Raw genomic sequence first — 27631 nt, 5'->3', positions numbered from 1 at the left:
CAAGATGAAGTCTGAGGTCAAGTCTCTGGTGAACCGCAGCAAACAGCTGGAGAGCACGCAGGCCGACGCCCACACAAACATTCAGGCCAATGACAAGGAGACATGATGGAGACGAGGACATCGAGGTGAGGACACAAATTCGTTTATACATCTCCACAAAACTCTGGAGGAGCAGCTGGAGAACCAGCTCACCACAAGCAGCTCAGCCGCCTCAGAGACCAGATCCAAGACCAGCAGAGGATGATGGACGAGCTCATTCATTTACAATCATAAACTACTTCAATTAGAAGTGCCAGATTTCATACACTCAAGCAGACAGCAACATTAACTCTGGCCACATTATACATTTTATTTTCCTCCTTTTTGTTTCAACCAGGGCCTGTTACTGGAGCAGACTCATGACAGACAGCTGGAGAAAGATGCAACACTACAGAAGCTCATGTATGTACCAGCTAACACATCACATCTCCATTATTCATTAGTCTGTGTGTCCTCAATTCATCCACATTTTCTGTCTAGACTGCTCAATGATCAGAGGATCAGATCAGAGGATCTGAAGGGCCTTCAGCAGACTGTGCTGAGTATTTCATCCCCCCATTTAAAGTGTCATTTAAAAACCCAACAGCTTTTGGTCCTCGTTGTCTGAACTCAGCTGAGTGTTGTAGTCAAGACCACACTAAGACCACACAGAGTCACAAATATGTGTGTGTGCAGGGAACCTTTTACTCACTTAACACCGGGAAGGTTGTGGTCGTAACCGGGGAGTCAAGTTATTTCATGTTTTTTCCTTCTAGTCCCAGACCGAGACCTTCAAACTGTGGACTCTGATTGGCCTTTTTTTGTTAACGATGCTGAGGTCACCAAACCAACAGATCACAAAAGTTCAAATGGACTCAGTGAAAGATCGAGAAACATCCATCCAACACAACCAGACGAAATCAAATGAATGATCACCTGTCTGTCCATGTAGCTTTGTTTCTGAACGTCTGAACTCATCGGTCTTCTTATATCTGTGAATCTGTAGCTCTGGATTTATCAACAGGAAGTGCTCTGGTCATTAACAGGAAGTGCTCTGGATTTATCAACAGGAAGTGCTCTGGTTATTAACAGGAAGTGCTCTGGATTTATCAACAGGAAGTGCTCTGGTTATTAACAGGAAGTGCTCTGGATTTATCAACAGGAAGTGCTCTGGTTATTAACAGGAAGTGCTTTGGATTTATCAACAGGAAGTGCTCTGGTTATTAACAGGAAGTGCTTTGGATTTATCAACAGGAAGTTATAAAGGAAACAGGAAGTTGAGGGTTCTTTCTTTAATCTGCTCACAGCAGGCAGCAACAGAAATGTAAGTTCCTTTACTGAAGTTAAGGTTTAGCATTAGCATGTAGCTTAACAGAAGCATGTAGCTTAACATTAGCCTTGTTATAATTTGTGACGTATTGCAGCTGATGTAGCATACCACGTGGCTTAGCATTAGCATGTAGCTTAGCATTAGCATGTAGCTTAACATTAGCCTTGTTATAATTTGTGACGTATTGCATCTGATGTAGCATACCACGTGGCTTAGCATTAGCATGTAGCTTAGCATTAGCATGTAGCCGCCGTGTCTGTCGTCTCTCTGCAGCTGTACACCTTCAGTATGATGAGTTTGGTGAGTGATGTTTGACTAACAGAGTTAAGTTTGAGTCATGACATGTTGGGGTGTTAAACAGAAAGAAGACGATTGAAACAGCTTCAACAAACTTAAACAAACAGTTTTATTTTGAATGAATTCAATTTAAAATGCAAATCAAACATTTTGAACCTTCTCTCTACAGATAGATGAACCAGACCTTTTCATTTCTACATACTCACATGTGTTCAATGAGGAACCTCTTTGTCTTTGTCTGTCCAAACTAAATGTAGACTTTGTCTTTGTCTGTCCAAACTAAATGTAAACTTTGTCTTTGTCTGTCCAAACTAAATGTAAACTTTGTCTGTCCAAACTAAATGTAAACTTTGTCTTTGTCTGTCCAAACTAAATGTAAACTTTGTCTTTGTCTGTCCAAACTAAATGTAGACTTTGTCTTTGTCTGTCCAAACTAAATGTAGACTTTGTCTTTGTCTGTCCAAACTAAATGTAAACGTTGTCTTTGTTGGTCCAAACTAAATGTAGACTTTGTCTTTGTCTGTCCAAACTAAATGTAAACTTTGTCTTTGTCTGTCCAAACTAAATGTAAACTTTGTCTGTCCAAACTAAATGTAGACTTTGTCTTTGTCTGTCCAAACTAAATGTAAACTTTGTCTTTGTTGGTCCAAACTAAATGTAAACTTTGTCTTTGTCAGTCCAAACTAAATGTAAACTTTGTCTTTGTTGGTCCAAACTAAATGTAAACTTTGTGTTTGAATTTCAGGGGCTGCACCTGAAGGGAGCAAAGAGATGATCTCCTCTTCTGATTTCTTCACCAGATTGAAGGAGTGAAAACTACAAGACACAAGAAGTTTAGTCATTACCAAAGTTCTATATAAATCCAAACAATAAACTAATACAAGTTGTTGCTAATGCTAAGCTACATGCTAATGCTAAACCTTAACTTCTGTAAATGAACTTACATTTCTGTTGCTGTGTGCAGATTGACGAAAGAACTGTCAACTTCCTGTTTCCTTTATAACTTCCTGTTCCCTGAATGATCCAGAGAGAGGAGAGGTGTTCTTGGTGTTCACATATCATGTAAACAGTGTCTCTAGTGACTTCACTGATGCTCCTTTTAACTTTGAACCATATTATCCTAATATATGATTGACCATATGTATATATAATAAATAAAATATTATGTCATGGTGGGAACAATGGATGATTAATGAATTTAGGTTAGTACACTATATTTAGTACATTAAGTCATCCAACACTTTAAAAAAGGGTCTGATGTGTTCACAAAACTTCAGACACACTTGATCTTCTTTTTCATGACCCTGTACTTGTGTTACTCACTAAACACCAGGGGGAGCCAACACATGTAACTAACTTTTGTTCAACACTCTCAAAACTTCAGATACTTATGCCCCCCTAGCAGTTCCGGGAACGGATGCCATGGAAGCTGGACTTGAACCAACGTCTATCCATTGCAGATGCAAGGACGATTCCACTCAGCCACCAGTCCCTTCATACTTGGTGATGTGTTCCGGGCGTATTTATCATCGTCATTTCAGATTTTGACTTTAAAATTTGCCTGATAAGATTCCAATCCTCTATCACCAGACACAGTGGGATTTGAACCTATGCTCACCACCTACAGAGCTCAGAAACCGCAATCTTATCCACTACACTACCGATACCTTCACACTATGACATGTGCTCCGGGCGTATTTATCGTCATCATTTCAGATGTTAGACTTTAAAATTCACTGAGTCCTGATAGGATTCGAACCCACCACCTCCAGACTCCAAGTCCTCCTTCTATCTCTTGAGCCACAGAGACAGATGCTTTACTATGTTTCTCAGATCTCTTGAGTCTTTCCTTTGGATCAACACCTTTAAGATAATTGTGTGTGTGTGTCTTTCCTGTGGATCCATACTGACAGGTGCTTCACGATGTTTCTCCTCTTGAGTCTTTCATTTAGGACCGACACCTTTAAAATTCACTGAGTCCTGATAAGATTCGAACCCACGACCTCCAGACTCCAAGTCCTCCATCTATCTCCTGAGCCACATAGCCAGATGCAGACTCTGTTTCTCATGCTGGATCTGTGTGTTGTTTTTGTGTTAAATAAATGATTTATATGGCCTGCAGTGTCCAGACAAGAATAAACAGCAGCTCACACAGCAGCAGTACGGCAGTTTTCAGCGGTCTTGGACGTAACATCCCGTGTTACAACGATAAACATAGTAGTGTCTGTCATGGCGCTGTGACGCCCTCTGTCTGCATTTGTTTGTCTTCCTGGCTTGGCAGACAGCAGGTGAAGTCAGGAAGGCCGTTAGTCCACCTGGGTACACCTGAGTCCATCAGGACTCTGCTTATAAGTGGCTTCCAGTCTAACGTGTCTCCCCTCTCTTTCTCCCAGGCCTCCACCAACTGGTTTGCTTTTCTTCACACTTTACAACACTACACTCATCCACACATTGCATTCATGACTGATTTACATAATTATGATTATTTGATAATAAATTGACTTCCTTTTAAACCTTGTTTCATGTGATATCCTTCCTTTGTCACTTACTTTGAGCCAGTTTGACACGTCCTGCAACAACTCTAAAATGAAGGACGACCTCATGTTTACTTAACCATCTTCGTACTACTCACCACTGCACCATTATCCTATTTAGCCTTGTACATATTAGTCTTTGTTTATTAGTTTATTGTTGATATTTAATATTATACCTTTGTACAAAGAGAGCTCAGTTTACTAAAGTAAAATTCCTCGTGTGTTGAAGCATACCTGTCCAATAAAGCTGATTCTGAAGGATTTCTGTGGCTTTGATAACTGTTGGAAATAAACTCCTCAAAAAGTTTGGAAACATTATTTTGTCAATTATTTCTTTAATAATACTAATTGGTGTTGTATTTTATATCGTTGGAAAGCCTGATCGGTCACCTTTACAACGAGGTATAACTTGTAAGCATCGTGCATTCATGGAATGTGCAACACAGCTAAACGTGTGAGTAGCACTCTAAAGAAATGTGCCAAAATGGACACAGCAGTAGTTTTATTACAATAAAATATTGAACAGACATGATGACCTCATGATGACACGTTACATCAGCACAATACAATAAGGTGTCACAGGTGAGGGGGTTACTACACTACTACCCCCACTATCCTCCAGCCCCATTGGGTAGGAGCTCAAAGCTTTCTTAATGTTGTTTTATTATGTTCCAGGTTTTAGGTCTTATCGATGTCAACAGCTGATGTTAGCTACAAAGTGTTATCAGTTTTGTATGTTGAGCAGATTTAAGGAGTTATGACCTCCTTTAGACATGGACATACAGCGCTGGTATTACTTCCTGATCTAGGCAGCATCAGTGTCCTGTTAAAAGTTAAACTCTCTTTAACCCGTCAAAGGAGAAGTGATTCAAATCATTTTCAGGGAAAACAGTTCACTTTAACATTCAGGACACTGATGCTACCTTCAGGATAACGTTAGATCAGGAAGTAATAGCAGCACTGGATGTCCATGTCTAAAGGAGGTCATAACTCCTTAAATCAGCTTTAACATCAACATACAAAAACACATAACGCTATGTAGCTAACATAAGCTGTCGACTAACGATACCTAATAGATTAAAAAATAATAATGTAGTTTTACGTTAAACACCTGATGTTCCTCAACTCTAAATCAACTTCTAGCTGATCAAAAAGGATGAAATGATTAAAATAACTGAGTCTAAACATCTATAAGACCTAAAACCTGGAACATAATAAAACATTAAGAAAGCTTTGAGTCTCCTACCTGAGCAGGAAGACGGCCACCGACGGGGGATCCTCCTGGAAGACGTCAACAGAGTTCCTGTTGGAGAAGAAAAACTAATTTTAGGTCATCAAGTTAATAAAACTCAGAAAATGTTTGTGATTATACAACATTGTGATGATTGGAATAAACCTGAGTTTCATCATTCATTGTAAATTATCTGTCTTTAACTTCACTTTAAGGCTTTTGGATGAGACCGAAACAAACTTAAATTCAAAGTTTAAATGTAGAATATAATATAGAAACATGAAGTATAAGGTCTTAAGAAACATCTTAACAGATTTATCTCATATTATAAGTTCTACAAGTTTGTTTACCTTTAACCTGATCGAGCTTTGAGGGGAAAGAAAATGCTCTATACATATATATAATATATATTCAGAGTTGTAATTGATCTGTGATATTATCAATGAACTTAATATAATGGAGCACATCAGGTAGGTGAAGAAGAGTTATGAGCATATGAAAGTTAATAAAATCAAGGCAAGGAAGAAGAATTTTAAAACAACCTTTTTAACTTGTAAATGTTTCCTTTTAATTTATGTGTTTAATCTGAACTATCTCATTGAGCTGTAAGATGTACTCTTATATCAAATATTTAAATCCTAATCAAATAAGCAGATTTAATCAAATTGATCATTTCAATTCAATCAATAAAAAGGTTTGTGGTATTTTCATTAAGAAAAACTAAAAAACTAATTTAATTAACTAAAAAGGTAAAAATGCAGCTTTAATATAAATAATTTACCATACAATGATGTAATGTTAAATATCAAATTACTTTATTGACTTACAAAATTAACTGTCACAAAAACTCTAATTAAAGTTAAAGGTTTAAAATAAATGCATTATATCGTTTATAAATCACTTTATATAGAAAGGGCGCCCTCTGGTGGTTAGTTGTTGGTTACTGCACTTAAATAATAAATTAATCAGACTGCTGTTTCTTTGAGTAAATTAAACACAGAAAGCTGGATGAAGAGCTTTTACTTTTTAAATAAAATAAATGAAGTTTATTCATATTACTTTATCAAGATGAACATTTAATCTCTGAACTCTGTGAACAGTAATGTTTAGAAAATCATTTTACCTCAGAGCTGCAGCACAGAGCGAGGAAACACCTGCACACACCTGTACAAAGAAACAAGAAGAAAACCCTGAATGTTGAGTTCAAACAACAACTTTCTCTTCACTTTTGGTTGAATCTTTCAGACAGACGATGTTGTTATGGTTCAGTTAGCATTAGCATTAGCATTAGTTTTTTCTTCTTCTTCGTCTTCAATTCTTCTTTTCGCAGCATTTTCATCCAAACTCGGACACCCGTCATCCGCTCGAGTGGTCACAGGGTCGATATTAACTTTGGCGCACCTGAGGAGCACACCTGAGCGTGATGCGCAGCAGCGGAAGTGACGTTGGGCGTGTCACTCCCAGGTAAAGGTCGTATCGACGTAGAAAACTCATTGTGAATTAGGAGACACAATAACAATAACTAAATTAAGTAAAACACCGAAAATAAATCAAACATTAATTTTTAGATTTATAATCTGTGGATCTGTTGTTTAAATGATTTGTCTAATAGTGAAATTATCCAAACACTCCTGCTTTTATACCAAACAAAACACTAATATTTTACATTACAAACACATGTTCAATCTTGTAGTAGTTATAGGTGTAGTCACTTTAATTTCCAAACATTTACAAATGATTAAGTCTTTTCATTTAGTTTCTTTTAACATATTCTGAGATAAGTATAAAAGATGGTTGAAAATATTGGTAGATAAACTACTGTATGCTATACAGAAGTAACTGCACTATTTATATTTTTCCACACATTTATGTGGTGGAAAAAAAGCTGAATCGTTAAAAAGAGGAAACATTTGTGTTATAGTGACTGATGGATGTAATTGTAACTCAGTGCCAGCAGAGGGCAGCAGTGTAATATGATGCATGATGCAGACCTGACGAGGCTGTTAACCTCCAGGTGAGCTAGACTGTAATATTTACAGTCTATGGTTGTAAAGTGTAGAAGTTACATTACAGCCACAAAGAGTTAAAACCTTCAATATCATGTAGATCATTTGAAGCACAACAAAGCATTTCATTATAATAAAATATATACTTTAAAACACTTAGCTGTCGTTATTTTTAGCCATCACATATTCATAATGAATGTGTGTGTATGCAGCATGTTTCGTGTAAGTAAAGCCAATATGTAGCCTATTACATTATATAATCATGGGGAACTTTATCACAATAAATAAATGGAGCAGAAAATACTCAAAGTAAAGTACAAGTACCTTAAAAAATGATGAATAAGTGGAGTGATTTAGTAATCCCATCACGACTGTTAATAACAGGCCTCTCCATTCACTGTGATCAGAGCTGATTGTCCACAATTTCTGAAAATATTGTGATGATGTTTCTTTGTTTCTCAGCACTTCCACCATGGGTGCCTTCAGAGTTAAGAATCTAATCCACCACGCCACAGATGCCCTTCACACTTTGGGATTTTCTCCAGGTGTATTTGGACTTTAAAATTCACTGGACCCAGTTGAGGTTCGAACACACAATCCCCGGACTCAGAGTTAGTCCTCTAGCTCACCTGGTGAACAAGGCCAACCCGCGGGGCACTGCAGGGCCCTGCTGCACACCCACCAAAATGTCGCCCATCAATATGCTGTACTTTAACCACAAAGAGCAGATAATCTATGGAAAGATCCCATCCATGGTGGTCGACCACTGTGGCTGTTCTTGAGGAGACCCTGGTGTCTGCAGGACACAGAAGCTTTGTTTTCAGTGAACGGGATGCAAAATATTTTGTCTCAAGTCTAAACTAAGACCCAGTAGCATCCCATTTAGAAAGGGGCACAAGGATTACTTCCAAGGACAGGACTCTGAAGTTGTTTCTTAATTCACAAGTTTGGCTTACAGCTGATTTTAAAACATAAAATATGATAAAAACAACAGAAACTGTGGTCCTACTTTAGGTTTTAGCTCTGCATGTATGTGCTTAGCATAGCTCCTCCATGCATCATGCCTTCTTTGGAGCATTATATTTATGTGCATCCTGAGACATTACAAACCATACTTCATGTCCACAAAGTGCAGTGAACATGGGGGAATTATTACAGAAAACCAAGGAAGTTCACAGCTTTGAGGCAACTGTCACTTGTCCTTCATGAAGTTGTTTTTTCCTCATGTGTCGCACTGTTAACTTGTGCTGATGCTGTCCAAATCTGACGCACTCGATGACATCTATGAATGCAAGCACATGTGTTAGTAAAGAGATAATATACAACGAAAGTCATTCATCACTAAACAAAGATAAAACATAAGAAACATTATAGGAGCACATATTCTAAAGTGCACAGATAGATTGAAAACTTGAACCTTGACCAGAACAATCCCTGCGTCTTCCATGTGTGCCTTTATTTTTTTAAAACATGAACCTAAGGACTCCGAGCTGTCAGATTGTCCTTCCCTCGTCCCAAAGCTTGTTTTCAAACTCCTCTCTGTGATCTGTGCTGATATGCATCACAGTGATTTGAGTGATAGAAAACACCTTCAGGAGCATTAAGCATGCAAAGTCAGTTTGTCAACTAGAAACTAACCCTGTGGTTGCTGCTCTGCCTTTCCTTGCAGCATAATAATTTAAGAGAGTAAGTTGTCTGAGCATGCTCTGAGTTAATGGGTGGAATTGAAGTATTACTGAAAGTGAAAGGCTGAGCCTGTGTTGGGCTGAGAGACTTAATGTTTGAATGCAAGTGCAGTATTGTAAAAGATTTTCAAAGCTTGGTGTTTTATAGCTTCAATGCACAACGCATTGGAAGTATAACAAACAACTTGACACGAGAGTTGTCCGGTTCCATTCAATTATCCGGATCGTGTTCACATGACTGCAAAATGACATCAACTGGGATCATTTCAAAGCATGGTTTGACAAGTTAAGTTGTAATAAAGTGGGTTGAGGACAAAGGGCTTATGATCTTGAATCAAAACTTTTTGTGCAGTTGAGAAAGTTTATTACTTTTTCTGTGTCCTTTACTTGAATCTTGTATGTTTGGGAAATGTTGTCTTTTCTTCCAGATAGAACTGTAGGGACGGAAAGTCGGGAGAAAAAGAGAAAAAGAAGGAATGTTGTTCAGCAAAGGGGCTGGCGATGAATCAAAACCAGCCTGGTGTTTTAGTCTAGCCTAATTGTAAAGCACGAGTCTAACCTGATAAGTTACCATCGACTCCTCTGGTTAGCTTTTCCAAAGCTGCCACAGAGAATCTTTATCTCAGTGGACAGAATGATTTTCCTGCATTAGTCAGAATGAGGCTGCATCCACTCGACATTTTAAGAACTGCAGCTAAAGGACTTTCTCTACTTTTAAGTTCAATTGTTATGAAAATGATGTTGGTAGTAAAAACTCTTTGCTGCGTAGGTTTGCATGGATGCTCTGATCCAAACTTCAACTCATACCTGCTTCCATGGAGAGGCAGGTATGGATAACATCTGAACCTTCTTTGTTTACGACCATCACTGACTGGCTGGTAAAATCGTGCATAAACTGCAAGGACAGTTTTTCTTTTCGTGATCAGCTGATCATGATATGAGGGCAGGAACTGTGATCACAGAGGGAGGCTTGATGTTGATTGGAAGCTGAGTGCAGATGTCCTGAGTGTTGATGTGCTTCACAGGAGTCCTGACCCAAACGCTTTTTGTTCTGCTGTTGGAACAGGACGTCCACAAGCGACAGTTTCCTTTGAGTCGATTAAGCACATAAGAACAAGTGTTTATTCCTTTATCTTGCACATATACTGAGTATTTTCATGAAAAAACACACGTTTTGTTAATGGTATCAGGGTGAGCTTGCTAACTGACAGAATAGTCACTGTCCGTCGTTCTCATTGGCTGTTGAAAATGAAAGGGCGGGCTCATGTTGTTGATCCTAAGCGATGATTGGCTTACGCTGTTTCTGCACAGCTGTACTTTAAAGTACAGTACACAACACCGAAAGAAGGCTGAGGAGCTGCTTGGTAAAGAAGCTGTACAATTTCCTTTTTAGGAACTAAAAATACTTTTTCTGTCAGATATTTTCACGTTTCCTCTGACCTAAAGGTAGGTTTATTCACATATTATCTCCCGCTATGACAATATTCTGACTAAATCTGCTGTTCGTGGTCGTAATAGGATGCACTGTCACTGACTAAAAATGACGAGTTAAACTTGGTGCTAAAAGTTGATAATTTCAAACGATAAAGGAGTTAAAGATACCTATTTAAAGTCGGTTTGTTAGCTATCTCGACTCGTAATTATTTAAAGCAAAATGTAAGTTTTTCATAGTGGTTTATCCCTTACCACCCATTGGAAGTCCAAAAATGAGTTATTACCTGCACACCTGTATCTAATGTCCTAATTATTACAGCAGGTGAATCACATGTAGACTGCACTCACCAATACAAATTATGATAGTTCGGTGTCTTTTGTTCTATAGTGTTAGTTATTATAGTGATATAGAGGAATTCTGTTTAAAAAAGATTTCTAGATGATATTTTGTTTACTTAAATTAGATTGCTCAGGTAAGTTCAGGTGAGATTTGTGATGCAGTGACTGTTGCTAGGGGCAGTGAGGAAACTTACCATGACCCCTTCTGTATTCAACTTTGCAATCTTATAAATAAGGAATAATAATCATAAATAAAGTAAGTTTTGTTAGTTCATATATTTCCTAAATTGTCTTGTTTTGCAGAAGAAGCATGTTTTAATTTAAGTCAGTTTAATTTGTAAAGCACATATACAACTGTAAACTCAATGTGTTTTACAGAAGATACAAAAAAACACAATGCATAATAAAAAAAGAACAAATAGATTCAGAATCATAAATAAAATCCAAAACACATTTATAAAAGGACCCTGAACCACACACACACACACACACACATACCTGTTCCTATCAGAGCACACACACACACACACACCTATACCTGTTCCTATCAGAGCACACACACACATGACCGTGCACCAGCCATACTTAGGTACACACAAAGACAAATGAACAACCAGTTTTATGCACTAGTTGAAGTTAAGCCATATTATTCTCTGCAGGTTCTCAAATCCAGGGTCAATTAACATCTGTCTTTTGCATTATGTTTTTTTTAAGTCATAATTCTTTCCATTTTTGTAGAGAACAACATTAATTTCACATTTTTCAAATCTAAAATACAAGAATCTTCTGGTGAGAGTGAGTTCATCTTCCCTCCTTATTTGTTTTTACATTTGTTTTTATGTGATTTTACCACATCCTCCGGGATAAAACCTCCACTTTAGTTTTCTCTGAGCAGCACAGAGTCAAGAAGGAGGAGGGACTGCTCCCAGAATAATTATTCAGTCAACACTTGTGATCTCCTGTCTCTTGGGGTGCAGTCAAGCAGCTGGGTTGTTGAACTTAGAGAAAAATGAATCCAGCCTTTCACTTAGTTGAGTTGCTCGTTCTAATAAGATGTCTTTAACCTCAAGAGTTCATTCAACCTGACTCCTTTCCTTTCATTTTCAACCTGAAGGACGGGAAACAGATATGATTATCAAATTGTTGCATTATTTCTTTATTTTAAGATCACAAAGTGATAAGCTAAAACTTAATGTATCGCTTTGGGAAGGCTGCAAGGTTGCAGAGACAAATAAGGATTTCCAAAGCAAAATAGAGAAGGAAAACTTAATGCAACATCAGTTCTCTAATATTCATCATGTTGAGAAATATCTTGCTATCTCGACTAGTAATTATTTAAAGCAAAATGTAAGTTTTTCATAGTGGTTTATCCCTTACCACCCATTGGAAGTCCAAGAATGAGTTATTACCTGCACACCTGTATCTAATGTCCTAATTATTACAGCAGGTGAATCACATGTAGACTGCACTCACCAATACAAATTATGATAGTTCCTTGAATAGCAACAATAACATTACTACATAATCATAATTTAATAATAATAATAATTAATAATAATAATTTATATTTTATTGATCCCGCGAGGGGAAATTCGTTTTTTCACTCTGTCTAGTAAACCTGCTACACAAACATAGGCTGAAATACACACACATGCACAAACAGGATCCTATGAACATGCACTAATGGAGATACAGACTGTTTTACATGTGTGTGTGTGTGTGTGTGTACGTGTGTGTGCGTGTGTGTGTGTACGTGTGTGTGTGTGTGTGTGTGTGTGCGTGCGTGTGTGTGTGTGTACGTGTGTGTGTGTGTGTGTGTGTGTCGGTAGTAAAAGAAAGAAAATAAAAAATGTTTTGATTATAATATAAAGTGTTTGAAGCTTTTATTTTAAATGTGTTTTTACTAAGTGTAAATCTGCCAGATTCTCCATCTTTACACTGTTTGTTGTGTCTATACTGCCCCCAATGGACAAAATGTGGAACTACATTTGTGTTTTAAAAAACATTTGATTTTTTCCCACTCTTGAGAGCGTAGTTAGCTCATATATGTATTGAAAAATGAAGCATTAGCTATTCTGTCGACAATCGAAGGTATTTAATTTTATTTGAACTAAAATGGTTCGTACACTGTCTCCATCGACCCCAAACGGAAGTGGGGAAATATTGGATGTTAAATGAAACAGCATAGTTTGGCTGCCATCTAGTGGACATGATCAAGTTCTGCAAGGTGAGCCCCATTCAGCCTGAGATTTAAGATCGTCAACATCTGTGAGACTTTTCGATACCACAAGTTAAAAATGAATAAAATCTGTATTCAAATCTGTAATTTAACCAAAAGCTGCAATAAGAGAAACATGTACAGGTTAGCAGATACTAATGGAGTCTTTTTGGTGCATCATAAAGTTAAAACTACATCTTCTCTTTGAACTGAATGTATTTGTCTGTAAGCAGAGTGCGAACGAGAAAGCGTATTCCTTCTGGTTGTGGATCGAAGGAATGTTTGAGTCATTTTCTGTGTGTGTGTGTGTGTGTGTGTGTGTGTGTGTGTGTGTGTGTGTGTGTGTGTGTGTGTGTGTGTGTGTGTGTGTGTGTGTGTGTGTGTGTGTGTGTGTGTGTGTGTGTGTGTGTGTGTGCAGCTCCATCATGGGCTTCATCAGTAAGGAGAGGGAGAAGGCTCTGCTCAGTGATAAGTGTCCCGGGACCTTCCTGCTCAGGTTCAGTGAGAGCAGCAGAGAGGGAGCCTTCACCTTTACCTGGATGGAATACGACCTCTGCAGTGAGTGAAGGACTGATGCTGTTCATGTCTTATGTAAAGGAAGAATGTGAGACTCTTTGATCCAGTAGATATCTCCCTTTAGCACCAGCATTAAACCAGAAACATACAATATGCCCAGATAGGTCGTGCTGTGCTACCCCCAAAACTTTCCGCTCAGTATCTGACATTTTCTGATATTTAAATTGAAGAACAGTTTCCTACTCCCTCTCTCTCTCTTTCACTCTGTGGAGCCGTACACGAAGAAGGAGCTGTCGGCCGTCTCTCTGCTCGACATCATCCGTACCTACAAAGTGATGGCTGCCGAGAACATCCCCGAGAACCCGCTCCGCTTCCTCTACCCCAACATCCCAAAAGACAAGGCCTTCGGGAAATACTACCCCAAACCCACAGAGAGTAAGTGTTCTGGTTCCACAGTAAAACCATATGATCTGTTTATAAAATATGATGCTGTCTTACATTTCAAGTATTAATGCTTCTTTTAAGAGTGTTTATTAAACTAACAATCTGCAGGTGCCGTAAAAACATTCGACCTTTTATACAAACGAGCTGATGAGAGGTTTTTTATTACCTGTAATTTCAGCAAAGTATCTTATTGCAAACTGCACGTTTATTTAATGCTTATTGGGGACTAAATGCTGTTAATGTTGAATCTGTGTTTATTTGACTTTTAGCTCAGGAGCCCATGGATGTGGAGAACAATCCAGAGAGGAGCAGCTACATGAAGACAGAGCTCATTTCTGTCTCTGAAGTGTGAGCAGAGAATGTCACCTTTTAAACACAAAATAACAAAATATTTTATTGGTAATGCATTGAGCAGATTTAATGTGGATTTGCTTTCTGTTCAGAGATCCGTCCAGACTGCAGGACAACATGTTGCCCATGTCTCCTGATGACTACAGGGCTTTGTCACAGTTAGTCGGCCCCAGAGACATTGATGCTGTGGTGAGTATTTTGATAAGCTGCTGAACCAGCTTCTGTGAGCACCTCTTTAAAAACTGCTGTTGACAGTCTGCACAGGTTTTTTTTTTACAGGTGAAGATTTCTGTTAATTCATCACCTGTAAAGAAACAACACCTCAGATGAATGTAGACGAGTAAACTGCATGATATGTCCATCTGAGATGAACCGGTAGATGTGTAGAAATTTAAACCCAGCTTTACTCTGTCTGTATTTATCTGTTATTTTGTCCTTATTGATCTTAAATGCAGTTGCTTCAAGTATTGTTGTGTCGCAAACCAGTAACCAAAGCTTAAATTTGGAGATGTTTTTATGGGGTTTGGCCAGTAATGGAAGCTAAGTTTTGCTGTGTGTTTTTTCTTCCTCTTGCTCTGCTCAGACCAACAATCTGCTTGGATTTGAAGAGCTTGATGTTCAGGTAGAGGCAGCCTCAGTTTGTTGCTCTACACTGAATAGTGCATCAGCTTAAGTGTCATTTTCTTTATGTGTTGTTGCATGCATGACATTTAACATACAGAGAAAGAAATTGTAGCGTATCTACTTTTAATATTTATATATATATAACTCGGGGCACCATCCTTGTTAAGTAAGGAAACTAATATTACTTGTAGTAATTAATGAATCTATAAATCGGTCTCATATCATTGGGATGAATTCTCAAGCAGTAAAAACCATAAAATTACACAGACAAAGTATTGAAAGTTTATATGAAAGTTTAATAAAGAAAAATGATGAACAGAAGAATTTAAAGGAAATACATAAGTAATATCAGTATAATTACGACAGTGATATAACTTGAATAATAATATTGAATTGTTTAAGTTGCCATGGTGAGATCCTTATGTCAAGTTTGGAGTTTAACTATATTGTTTGAGGGATTTAACGAAGTGGGATTTTGAGAAATAAAAATATAAAGGGAACTTAATAAATTTGGTGAAAGTTGACTCTGAGGCTTTGATTCGGATACCACAAGCTTGACTCAACAACCCAATCTCATAATCAGAACGCTTCCTTACTGAGACGTAGTGTTCAATTGAACTCTGCCGAATGGTACCAAGACTTCCCGTCGAGTTCTTTCGGATCAGGAATGCCGGTGGCCCATAATAACCGCCGTAGCAGGTCTGGTCGGAGTGAGATGGGTTTGAAGAAAAACACAGCGGTCCAAGCAGTTGTCCGTGGGTCCTTCTCTCAGCGGCTCAAAGAGTCTTAATTAACGTTCGTCAGGATGGACGCTCGTTGATCCTCACTTGACTTGAATGGTCTCTTGTAGTCAAATGTGAGGATAGAAAAAAATAATGTTCTGGAAGACGAATGATCAATACTTTAAAAAAAGGGAAAAGACAGAGGCGCTCAATCTTAGGCTGTAAGAAAAACCTTAGAATGCGGGCTTTAAGAATCAGGGTTGGTTTAAGTTGGATTCGAGTTCTGCAGGTTCTGCGAATCCGGACTTAAATTCAAAGAGTTCCGCGTCGGCAAAAGTTGAAGAAACAAAGTGGTTTGAAACAAGGATTTAACAAGAGACGTCTAAGAGAGTTTAGAAGAAGAAGTTACGAGGAAAATTTACAAAGAAAAACGAGAGAAAAGCGAGAGAAAAAAGCGTGCGCTCTCGAGAGACGAGCCACTTTATCCAGGGGATGACTTTACGAGGGGGCGGGGCCTAATATCTAACCCGCCTCCGATGTTTACTTTATTTCAATCCACTCCGAGTTCTTTACTTATTAAGAGCATAAATAAGAACTTTGATCATATGATCATCACCATGTCAATATTCGTATGTAGGATTATTTCCGGCAGTAAACATTTCAGACAATTATGCAATGAAATAGACATTACGTCCAACCTGAAGACAGTTAGACGATTTCCGCCTGTATGGGAATGAAATCAGCATTATACCATTCAACATTCAAACACACATTAATATAGTATGAAGGGTATAATATCATATCTTAAAATACAACATTTTTAACTAGGACAAAATCACATAGTAACTATCGTACTTCCTCCGTCCTGAAACTCAGGTCGGTACAGCGCTCTTGCCACTAGGGGGCAGTAGTGCTCCACGTAAGATTCAAGTAGAGTTCATCAGGTAATGTGATTTAGTTTCTCAATATCTAAGTTCGTCATAGATGATCGTAGCGGAATCGAACTTGTATGAAAGTGTTAGTCTTGATGTCATGGATACATATATCCGATTCAGGGATTGAACCGAAATTCTTTTTATAACAGAAATGGATTATGTTGGTTAAGGCAGTTCGTTCAACGTGTTGATTAACTCGGCAGACGGCTGTCTTCCTGGGATTGTTTATTGAGAAAGTAGTTTCACACGTATCCAAATGTTCTGGTTCGCTAACTTGGATTAAAGGCTTATTGTTTTTTTATGACGTCCTGTTCTTCACAGTTAATCAATTGAATGGCTTTTGTTATCAGTAAACAGGAAGAGTGGGGTTTTCATTCATGTCCTGTGAGTTTTGGGTTGATTTCAGGTCAATATGTTACAAAATATTAATCAGAAAGTATAAAAATCTAAACATGTACTCCAGTTGCATGAATTTAACTGTTCTACATGCAAAGGCGTGAATTTAAGTCGTTTTCACATCTGCACTCCTGAAAATATCTAGATCATTTCAGGACGACTGATCCGGAGATTCTCCTGATCTGGTTGTTCACATATCCACCTCACAGCTGGGGACTACAACTGTCAGACAGGAGGGGGGGCGGCGAGGGGTCTCCTGAGGTATACGACGTTATAATGAGAATATTTGTCTTTATATCAATGCTACGTGTAGTTGAACAGAATCACAATGTGAACTAAAGAGTGGAGAAGAACAAACTGGAGAACAGGAAACATGCAGCAGCAGGTTCATTAGAGCACGGAGATGGTAGAGGTGGCGTGCAGACAGTCTGTGGTCGAGCAGCAGTCACAGGATATAAACGTCACTCCCCCTCCCATTGGCCCGAGGTGAATATTCCAGATAATATTCTGCTGCGTTCTCACATCAGCTCACTCTGACTAACTGTTGAAAAGAATACTACAGTAGGGTTCTGGCAGGAGAAACTCTGGGTGAAGTCCAAACAAAGAATTTGTGCATTTGCATTCACACATACAGTTCCTCCTGCAAATATCAGGAGTTTTCTGCAAGTGTGAAACCCCTTTAGTCTGTCTTTTAAAGGGGTCTGTCTAAGACAGACTAAGACAGAATAACCTGTCCTCTGATTGTAACCAACACTCTCTTTTCTTCTTCTTCTTCTTCTGAAGAAAGCAAATCAATTCTGCTCTGCTTTTCTTCTTTCTGAGTGCAGACTTGGAGTGAGACCAAAACTGTCAACTGAGAAGTTTCTTCATTTCATCCAAGTCTTCTTTCTGTACTCTCTTTCAGTGTCTTTGTTTCGTCAGTGGTTGAACTCTGATGATCATTTTATCTGCTCTTAGAGGTGTGGTAAAGACCCTCACTACTTTTAAGTTAGATACAGGTCAGTGCAGTAACCAGTCACCTTCTAGACACATTTGAGTGATTACATTCACTCTACTTGGAAGTCAAAGAATTTATATTTTTGCCCGATAATTACGAGGCAGAAAAGGCTTAAAAATACATGGATTCAAAACAAAAACCCTTATCTGCCAGCTGTGTTTTATTTAGTTATAGTAGTTTACAGCTTTCATTGTCTGTTTTCTTTGATTTTGAGGAAACTTGTTTATTGTAGTCTTTAATTATCTACCACTAATAAGAAAATAAGAAAAATATATTGCCTAATATGTCATGGGAACACAATCTGCTTTCTTCCTCAGTAGTGAAATGCTCCAACGTACACAAGAATATGCAATCAATGAAGTTACACTTCAGATTCTTTGAGAGACTAACATGCATGTGTGATTAACAGACAATGGATTTTAGTTTACATAAGCAGTAAACAGTTGCTTTATAATTAAAAAAATATGTTATCTGTGATTAAGTCAAGTCACATTTATTTATAAAGAAATAAAACAAAGAAAGCAGTTTGAATTTGTTGTATCTAGAACAAGAAAGGTGAAAAGAAAAAATCCAAATGCAGTAATTCACAGAGTGACCACAGGAGGGCGCAGTTTCACCTTTAAACTCCATCTTTACACATTAGTATCTCAAACTAACTTCGGAGCTTCCGTACAAAGTTTTCACTCATCCCGTGTCTTCATTTATCTGCTTCTTAGACACTTTGGAGAACGAGAGGGAAAGGAAGAGAGAAACTGGAGGTAAACATCATTAAGCAGTGAATTTATCTGTGGGTAAGAATTCAGTCAGTGTCCTAAAGACCGGAAAACAGTGGAGCGGTTAATGTTACCATGGTGACCCGAGTTTGACTTCCTCATGTTGCTTGGTTACCAAGAGTTCAAAGTTTAAAAAAACATAAAAACAAGTAAATTACATTAAGAAATATTTTTTATCAATAAAACATTTGATTTTTGACTTGGTCTTGTTCATGTGTCCTCTTATTTATAACTTTTTCATTTCTTCCATAGAAACTTTCTGCGACACTTCCGGTCGAGGCTTCCGGTAATCACGCCCAGGTGTGTTCAGGTGTTCTCAGGTGTGTATATCATTGTTTCGACCAGGTAAGCGGTGCGGACCGCGGGCAGCCTGGCTGTCGATCAAAGAGGTGGAAGAAGAATGAGCCGGGGAAGGAAAGATGAAGTCTAGATACTCAGTGAGTCATTCAAAGTTTTGTGTGAAAAGACACAAAATAGAAACACGTGGGGCTGTATGCTAATGCTAACACGTGGGCTAATGCTCATGCTAAATGTTTGTTAACCGGGAACATCGTCAAAGTAAGATGATGATAACATTTATCAATATTATGAAGGTAACTTTTGAACTTGTTTTCTCCTGTTAAACTAATTGTTTAAACACCGGGTAAAAGTAAAGCCACTTTTAAAACAAAACTTATAATTTAAACTAATATCAGATTGAAGAGTTGAAATAAAACAATAACCTCAATTTAAGTTTATTGACTAATATGTAAATTAGTTAATCCGAGGTCAAATGATTTTCTAAACATTACTGTTCACAGAACTCAGAGATTAAATGTTCATCTTGATAAAGTAATATGAATAAACTTTATTTATTTTATTTAAAAGTAAAATCTCTTAATCCAGCTTTCTGTGTTTAATTTACTCAAAGAAACAGCTGTCTGATTAATTTATTATTTAAGTGCAGTAACCAACAACTAACCACCAGAGGGCGCCCTCTCTATATAAAGTGATTTATAAACGATATAATGCATTTATTTTAAACCTTTGACTTTAATTAGAGTTTTTGTTCTTGTGACAGTTAATGTATGGTAAAGATGTTTTTTAAGACCTTATACTTAATGTTTCTATATTATATTCTACATTTACACTTTGAATTTAAGTTTGCTTCAGTCTCATAGAAAAGCCTTGAAGTGAAGTTAAACACAGATAATTTACAGTGAATGATGAAACTCAGGTTTATTCCAATCATCACAATGTTGAATAATCACAAACATTTTGAGTTTTATTAACTTGATGAACTAAAATTAGTTTTTCTTCTCCAACAGGAACTCTGTTGACGTCTTCCAGGAGGATCCCCCGTCGGTGGCCGTCTTCCTGCTCAGGTAGGAGACTCAATGCTTTCTTAATGTTGTTTTATTATGTTCCAGGTTTTAGGTCTCATAGATGTTTAGACTCAGTTATTTTAATCATTTCATCCTTTCTGTAGTGGAGGAACATCAGGTGTTTAATTAAATAAGGATAATAAAAATGTAGTATTTCATTAAACACCTGATGATCCTCCAAAAAGGATGAAATGATTAAAATAACTGAGTCTAAACATCTATAAGACCTAAAACATGAAGAAAGCATTGAGCTCCTACCCAATGGGGACGTCTGTGACGCCTTATTGTATTGTGATGTATAGAAAAAACACAGTTCATGTCTCTTCAATATTTTATTGTAATAAAACTACTGTGTTCATTCTGCGTCAGAGTGACTTCTGTACCTGTGGAGGAGAGAGATGTGATATCTGCCAGCTGTGTTTTATTTATAGTAGTTTACAGCTTTCATGTCTGTTTGAGGAAACTTGTTTATTGAAATCTTTAATTACATTAAATTTATAAAAAAATATTCAAACAAGTTCACAGCATGTGTGACTCCAGAGGAAACAACAAAACTTTAGTAATTAAAGGTGCTGACAACACAAACATGAGACAAATTAAGAGTTTAACATTTTATTTATTATGAAAGTGGCAAAGAGAAAACAGACAATAAAACTTTAAATCTATAAAGAAAATGCACAGAAAAGCTACAAGTTAGTTAACAGGTAAACTAAAATCCTTCCAGCTGCAGCACAGATCAGAGTTCTCAGAGAGGAAACACCTGGAATATCAGACACAAGAAACAAAGACATCAGGGTTTAAAGTTCATTTCAGGTTACAGCTAGCATTGTACAATACGTGAAAAGTAAATGGGCCATTCTGATACTAATTTTTAATCATTTAATTAGGTCAAAAGAATCATTACATCTACATCAAAGAGAGTTAAGATTAAAATTTAAAAGTTTGTAGCATCATGTAAATTTAGCCCTACAAATACAATCAAGAATAAGACTATATGTGACTCAAACAGTTACAATAAAAATACTCACCAGATGTTGAAGCAGGTGAGGCAGCGTGGTGTAGCATACATGTTAACAGCTCTTCATCTTGTTTTGGTCAGACTGCCCCTAAAAGTGTTTTAAACAAAAAACACATCACAATTAGTTTAAACTTACCAAATGTTTGTTATTGGAAAGTGTCTGGAGATAACTTTTGTGATTTGGAGATGAGTGAATAAAAATGGACTGATGAATGAAAGTTAACATTAAGCAATAAGCATGTATCCTAATAGAAAATCATTTACATTAAACAAGACGATTGAAACAGCTTGAACAAACTTAAAACAGTTTCTATTTTTAATTAAAATGTAAATCAAACATTTTTAACATTCTCTCTGTAGAGCTGCTGGTTGAGTGTGTGAAGAACAGAGACTTAAAGAAGGTTAGTGACAGTTTCAGACCTCATTTCTACATACTCACACGTGTCTTTGAATTGAATCATCAGCTGCAGGAGCCGCAAAATAAGGAGGGAGCCACCGCACCACCCGAAGGAGGGAGCCGCCGCACCTGAAGGAGGGAGCCACCGCACCACCCGAAGGGAGCCGCACATGAAGGAGGGAGCCACCGCACCACCTGAAGGGAGCTGCACCTGAAGGAGGGAGCCACCGCCGCACCTGAAGGAGGGAGCCGCACCTGAAGGGAGCCACCGCACCACCTGAAGGGAGCCACACCTGAAGGGAGCCGCCGCACCTGAAGGAGGGAGCCGCACTACCCGGAGGGAGCCGCCGCACCTGAAGGGAGCCGCCGCACCTGAAGGAGGGAGCCACCGCACCACCTGAAGGGAGCCGACCTCACGTCACTCGACTCGTCCGGCTGCAGGTGACGTCATCACGCTGCCAGTGCAGGAAGTAAAGAGATGGTCCTCTACATCCTCCACAGGTATGTGTACAGTCCTCCACGTGTTTGGTGCACGTAGGTTGACAGTCAGACAAACTCCTCTTTTGATTTATTCACCAGATTGAAGAAGGAGTGAAAACTACAAGACACAAGAACATTTAGTTTAGTCATTACCAAAGTGCTATATAAAGAAATTCAAACAATAAACTAACACAGGACAAAAGAAAGCTTAGTTGTTACTAATGTTAAGCTACATGCTAATGCTAAACCTTAACTTCAGTAAATGAACTTACATTTCTGTTGCTGCCTGCTGTGTGCAGACTTGAAGATTAAAGAAGGAAACCTCAACTTCCTGTTTCCTTTATAGGCGGGGCTTGAACAGTCACTTCCGGTAGCAGTCTCTGACAGGTCAACAGGGGGTGCTATTGCACCATGCGTAGCTCATTAAAATAATCCTTAGTCGTTGTTTTTACCATTAATGAATGTATGTGGGTTCTTTTCAACATAGGTATGTATGTAGTTTGTTTCTAAATAGGAATATGTTGTTTTGTTCTTTCTGTATTCTAGTGTTTGAATAAATGGGAAACTTTCAATGACAGGCTTGTAAAACAATAAGTCAGTTCAATCAATCTTTATTTTGTAGAGCGCCAACTCAATACAAATGTTATCTCAAGACACTTTACAAAAAGCAGGTAAGAGAGAGTCTTGTCTGGGTTAAAGGCAGGGTTGGTCATTTTCTAAAAGTAGCATTCCCTCAGTGCTGCGTCTGCACCCAGAAGCAGACCTCAGCTCATTGCTTTCATTGTCAGGACCAAAAGACAATTTCAACCACAATCTTAAAAAGTGGATCTGGAGAAAATCACCAACCCTGCCTTTTAAGTAGTTTTTAGTCGTTACAGAAAAACTGCAGTAAGTACAGATTCTATTTGTGCTTGAAAACATCTAACATTGAACTGATTTTTGATTTTCTGAGGTTTTTAAAATGCTAAACACTTTATTTAAATGTTAACGGAGTGTAGATGATGATGCTGTGTCTGTATCTGTGCTCTGATCTCTGTTCAGTCTATATGTGATGATATATGTGCCATCATAAACACAAGACACCAAAAGAAGCAGCGGACACCGTTGATGTCTGTTCCTCGGGTGATGTTGTCAGATGTTGTAATCTGACGCACTCTCTCTCTCTCTTCTGTTGACCAGGGGGGAGACGGTCCTTCATCGAGCTGCGTCCCTGTGTCAAAGAACTATCTGTCATTATCTGGTCCAAGCAGGAGCCTCGCTCATCAAGACAGACCTACAGGTACAGTTCAGCTCGCACCCAAAACACACGCTAACCTGCAGGTTTTAAAATGGATATCTGCGTCCAGTTCTCACCATCAGTGCAGTCTGTGTGTGTTCGCCTCAAACCGACATCTCCTCTCATTTTGTTCACATTTCCATGGAGGGTTGGAGCCTCACTGGCTGGACTCAGCAATGACCTAGATCCAGAGAGAGGAGAGGCAGACAGTGACATTTCTACATAAATAGTTTCTTTTATCACATATTTATTCACATATCGTGTAAACAGTGTCTCTAGTGACTTCACTGATGATCCATATTTTATATTATTTTATATAATAAATAAAATCTTATGTCATGAACAATGGACCATTAATGAATTTAGGTTAGTATGTCATTTTAAAAAAAAGTTATTAAGTAAATTATAATAAGTAGATTATATTTAGTACATTATATTTAGTAAGTTAAGTAAGTTTCATCCAACACACAAATCAAAGAAAACGGACAATACAACTTTAAACTAAATCTATAACTAAACAAAACTACAGCTGAAAGATAAAAACAACAAACATTAAAGACTAGACAACAGCTAAAAGGTAAATAAAACAACAGCTAACAAGTAACCAAGACAACAGCTAAAAGGTAAATAAAACAACAGCTAGCAAGTAACCAAGACAACAGCTAAAAGGTAAATAAAACAACAGCTAAAAGGTAAATAAAACAACAGCTAAAAGGTAAATAAAACAACAATCTCTTCATCCAGCTTTCTGTGTTTAATTTACTCAAAGAAACAGCAGTCTGATTCATTTCTTATTTAAGTGCAGTAACCAACAACTGACCACCAGAGGGCGCCCTCTCTATATAAAGTGATTTATAAACGATATAATGCATTTATTTTAAACCTTTAACTTTAATTAGAGTCTTACATCATTGTTTGATAAATTATTTATATTAAAGCTGCATTTTTACTTTAGACCTTTTCCTTCATTTTACTTTTCAAACTTACCTTTTAATCAATTTAATTAGTTTATTTTCCTTTGGTTTTCTAATGAAAATACCACAAACCTTTTTATTGATTTAATTGAAATGATTAATTTGATTGAACTGCTTTTTTTGATTAGGATTAAAATATTTGATACGAGTACATTTTACAGCTCAATGAGATAGTTCAGATTAAACACATAAATTAAAAGGAAACATTTACAAGTTAAAAAGGTTGCTTTCATATGCTCATAAGTCTTCTTCACCTACCTTATGTGCTCCATTAACATTCAAACATAATATTAAGTTCATTGATAATATCACAGTCTGTGATCACAGAATATCACAGACTTTTACTTTAGGAGCATCTATGGCTCATTTACAGGATTGTACAATACGTGAAAAGTAAATGATACATTCTGATACATTACTCATTTTAAATGAACTAACTGTTTTTTTCAACTGAAAATACTTCTTACCTTTGTGAAAGAAAAGTCAAATAATATTGTTGCCACGAGCGGAGCAAATACGAGGAGGACATCAGCAACCTGTACAAACAGCTGGAAGACAAGAATAGACTAAAGTCAAAGACAAGACACAACATTAGAAGACAACCTGCTTAAAGATTCAAACTAAATACAAATACTTTCATTTTCTCAATTATTATTATTAATTTAATTATTATTACTTGATGTCCTTTTCTTGTAATAATTCACAGGATGATGAGATCAACCAACAGAGTCTGGCTGACAAACTCAAGGAGCAGAAGATGGACCAGAGGAGGTTTGTCTCTCAGCCTATGAAATACAAAAGAAATATCAAGTATTTTCATTTAAACATGGATTTCATAAGGATGATCATTTTTGCATGAACTCACTCTGACCCCACGTCCCTCCCAGGAGGAGCTGTGCCGGCTGCAAACGGAGAACCAGCTGGCCAAGGAGGAGGTGAAGGAGGTGCTGCAGGCGCTGGAGGAGCTCGTCGTCAACTACGAGCAGAAGAGCCAAGAGGTGGAGGAGAGAGATCAGACCAACCTGCAGCTGGCAGACGAGCACAAGACGGTACAGATATGTTTTAGGAGAAAGTGTTCATCTTGAGTTCTGCAGAAACATACAGACTGTTTTACATGAGTGTGTGTGTGTGTGTGTGTGTGTGTGTGTGTGTGTGTGTGTGTGTGTGTGCGTGTGTGTGTGTGTGTGTCTGTGTGTGTGTGTGTGTGTGTGTGTGTGTCTGGTTCTACTCTCGTAGCAGCAGTGATGTCTGTGAGCTGTGAGAACGGACACACACATTTATATACACACACACATCTTTCACACTCTCAACGTCTGTAACCTCCCCCTCATCCTCAGTCCTCAGAGTCAAAGGGGAACGGCTCAGCGGTGGAGGAGGAGTTCACCGTAGCTCGGCTCTACATCAGCAAGATCAAGTCTGAGGTCAAGTCTCTGGTGAACCGCAGCAAACAGCTGGAGAGCACGCAGGCCGACACCCACACAAACATTCAGGCCAATGACAAGGAGACATGATGGAGACGAGGACATCGAGGTGAGGACACAAATCCGTTTATACATCTCCACAAAACTCTGGAGGAGCAGCTGGAGAACCAGCTCACCACAAGCAGCTCAGCCGCCTCAGAGACCAGATCCAAGACCAGCAGAGGATGATGGACGAGCTCATTCATTTACAATCATAAACTACTTCAGTTAGAAGTGCCAGATTTCATACACTCAAGCAGACAGCAACATTAACTCTGGCCACATTATACATTTTATTTTCCTCCTTTTTGTTTCAACCAGGGCCTGTTACTGGAGCAGACTCATGACAGACAGCTGGAGAAAGATGCAACACTACAGAAGCTCATGTATGTACCAGCTAACACATCACATCTCCATTATTCATTAGTCTGTGTGTCCTCAAGTCATCCACATTTTCTGTCCAGACTGCTGAATGATCAGAGGATCAGATCAGAGGATCTGAAGGGCCTTCAGCAGACTGTGCTGAGTATTTCATCCCCCCATTTAAAGTGTCATTTAAAAACCCAACAGCTTTTGGTCCTCGTTGTCTGAACTCAGCTGAGTGTTGTAGTCAAGACCACACTAAGACCACACAGAGTCACAAATATGTGTGTGTGCAGGGGACCTTTTACTCACTTAACACCGGGAAGGTTGTGGTCGTAACCGGGGAGTCAAGTTATTTCATGTTTTTTCCTTCTAGTCCCAGACCGAGACCTTCAAACTGTGGACTCTGATTGGCCTTTTTTTGTTAACGATGCTGAGGTCACCAAACCAACAGATCACAAAAGTTCAAATGGACTCAGTGAAAGATCGAGAAACATCCATCCAACACAACCAGACGAAATCAAATGAATGATCACCTGTCTGTCCATGTAGCTTTATTTCTGAACATCTGAACTCATCGGTCTTCTTATATCTGTGAATCTGTAGCTCTGGATTTATCAACAGGAAGTGCTCTGGTCATTAACAGGAAGTGCTCTGGTTATTAACAGGAAGTGCTCTGGATTTATCAACAGGAAGTGCTCTGGTTATTAACAGGAAGTGCTTTGGATTTATCAACAGGAAGTTATAAAGGAAACAGGAAGTTGAGGGTTCTTTCTTTAATCTGCTCACAGCAGGCAGCAACAGAAATGTAAGTTCCTTTACTGAAGTTAAGGTTTAGCATTAGCATGTAGCTTAACATAAGCATGTAGCTTAACATTAGCCTTGTTATAATTTGTGACGTATTGCAGCTGATGTAGCATACCACGTGGCTTAGCATTAGCATATAGCTTAGCATTAGCATGTAGCTTAACATTAGCCTTATAATTTGTGACGTATTGCATCTGATGTAGCATACCACGTGGCTTAGCATTAGCATGTAGCTTAGCATTAGCATGTAGCCGCCGTGTCTGTCGTCTCTCTGCAGCTGTACACCTTCAGTATGATGAGTTTGGTGAGTGATGTTTAACTAACAGAGTTAAGTTTGAGTCATGACATGTCGGGGTGTTAAACAGAAAGAAGACGATTGAAACAGCTTCAACAAACTTAAACAAACAGTTTTATTTTGAATGAATTCAATTTAAAATGCAAATCAAACATTTTGAACCTTCTCTCTACAGATAGATAAACCAGACCTTTTCATTTCTACATACTCACATGTATTCAATGAGGAACCTCTTTGTCTTTGTCTGTCCAAACTAAATGTAGACTTTGTCTTTGTCTGTCCAAATTAAATGTAAACTTTGTCTTTGTCTGTCCAAACTAAATGTAAACTTTGTCTGTCCAAACTAA

General features: G+C 38.1%; 4 long non-coding RNA genes across 4 annotated transcripts; 1 reads left to right on the top strand and 3 right to left on the bottom strand.

Moving 5' to 3' along the window:
- Positions 1-6538: 6538 nt before the first annotated feature.
- On the bottom strand, positions 6539-21710 carry LOC132959748 (uncharacterized). Its single transcript, XR_009667086.1, has 3 exons — positions 21672-21710; positions 21239-21320; positions 6539-6564 (listed from the first exon to the last, which is right to left on the bottom strand). It is a non-coding gene; the product is annotated as an uncharacterized LOC132959748 (long non-coding RNA).
- Positions 13386-15100, top strand: LOC132959510 (uncharacterized). The gene is made up of 3 exons (XR_009667027.1): positions 13386-14043; positions 14322-14592; positions 14987-15100. It is a non-coding gene; the product is annotated as an uncharacterized LOC132959510 (long non-coding RNA).
- A 157-nt stretch (positions 21711-21867) lies between the features above and the next one.
- Positions 21868-22404, bottom strand: LOC132959830 (uncharacterized). Its single transcript, XR_009667113.1, has 3 exons — positions 22382-22404; positions 22027-22227; positions 21868-21884 (listed from the first exon to the last, which is right to left on the bottom strand). It is a non-coding gene; the product is annotated as an uncharacterized LOC132959830 (long non-coding RNA).
- A 660-nt stretch (positions 22405-23064) lies between these two features.
- On the bottom strand, positions 23065-25321 carry LOC132959829 (uncharacterized). The gene is made up of 3 exons (XR_009667112.1): positions 25225-25321; positions 24827-24925; positions 23065-23399 (listed from the first exon to the last, which is right to left on the bottom strand). It is a non-coding gene; the product is annotated as an uncharacterized LOC132959829 (long non-coding RNA).
- Positions 25322-27631: the final 2310 nt, after the last annotated feature.

This window comes from Labrus mixtus, chromosome 24 (genome assembly GCF_963584025.1).
Source record: "Labrus mixtus chromosome 24, fLabMix1.1, whole genome shotgun sequence".
NCBI classification, from domain to species: domain Eukaryota; kingdom Metazoa; phylum Chordata; class Actinopteri; order Labriformes; family Labridae; genus Labrus; species Labrus mixtus.
The sequence above is the reverse complement of the archived record's forward strand: the minus strand, read 5'-3'. Positions and strand labels throughout refer to the sequence as shown.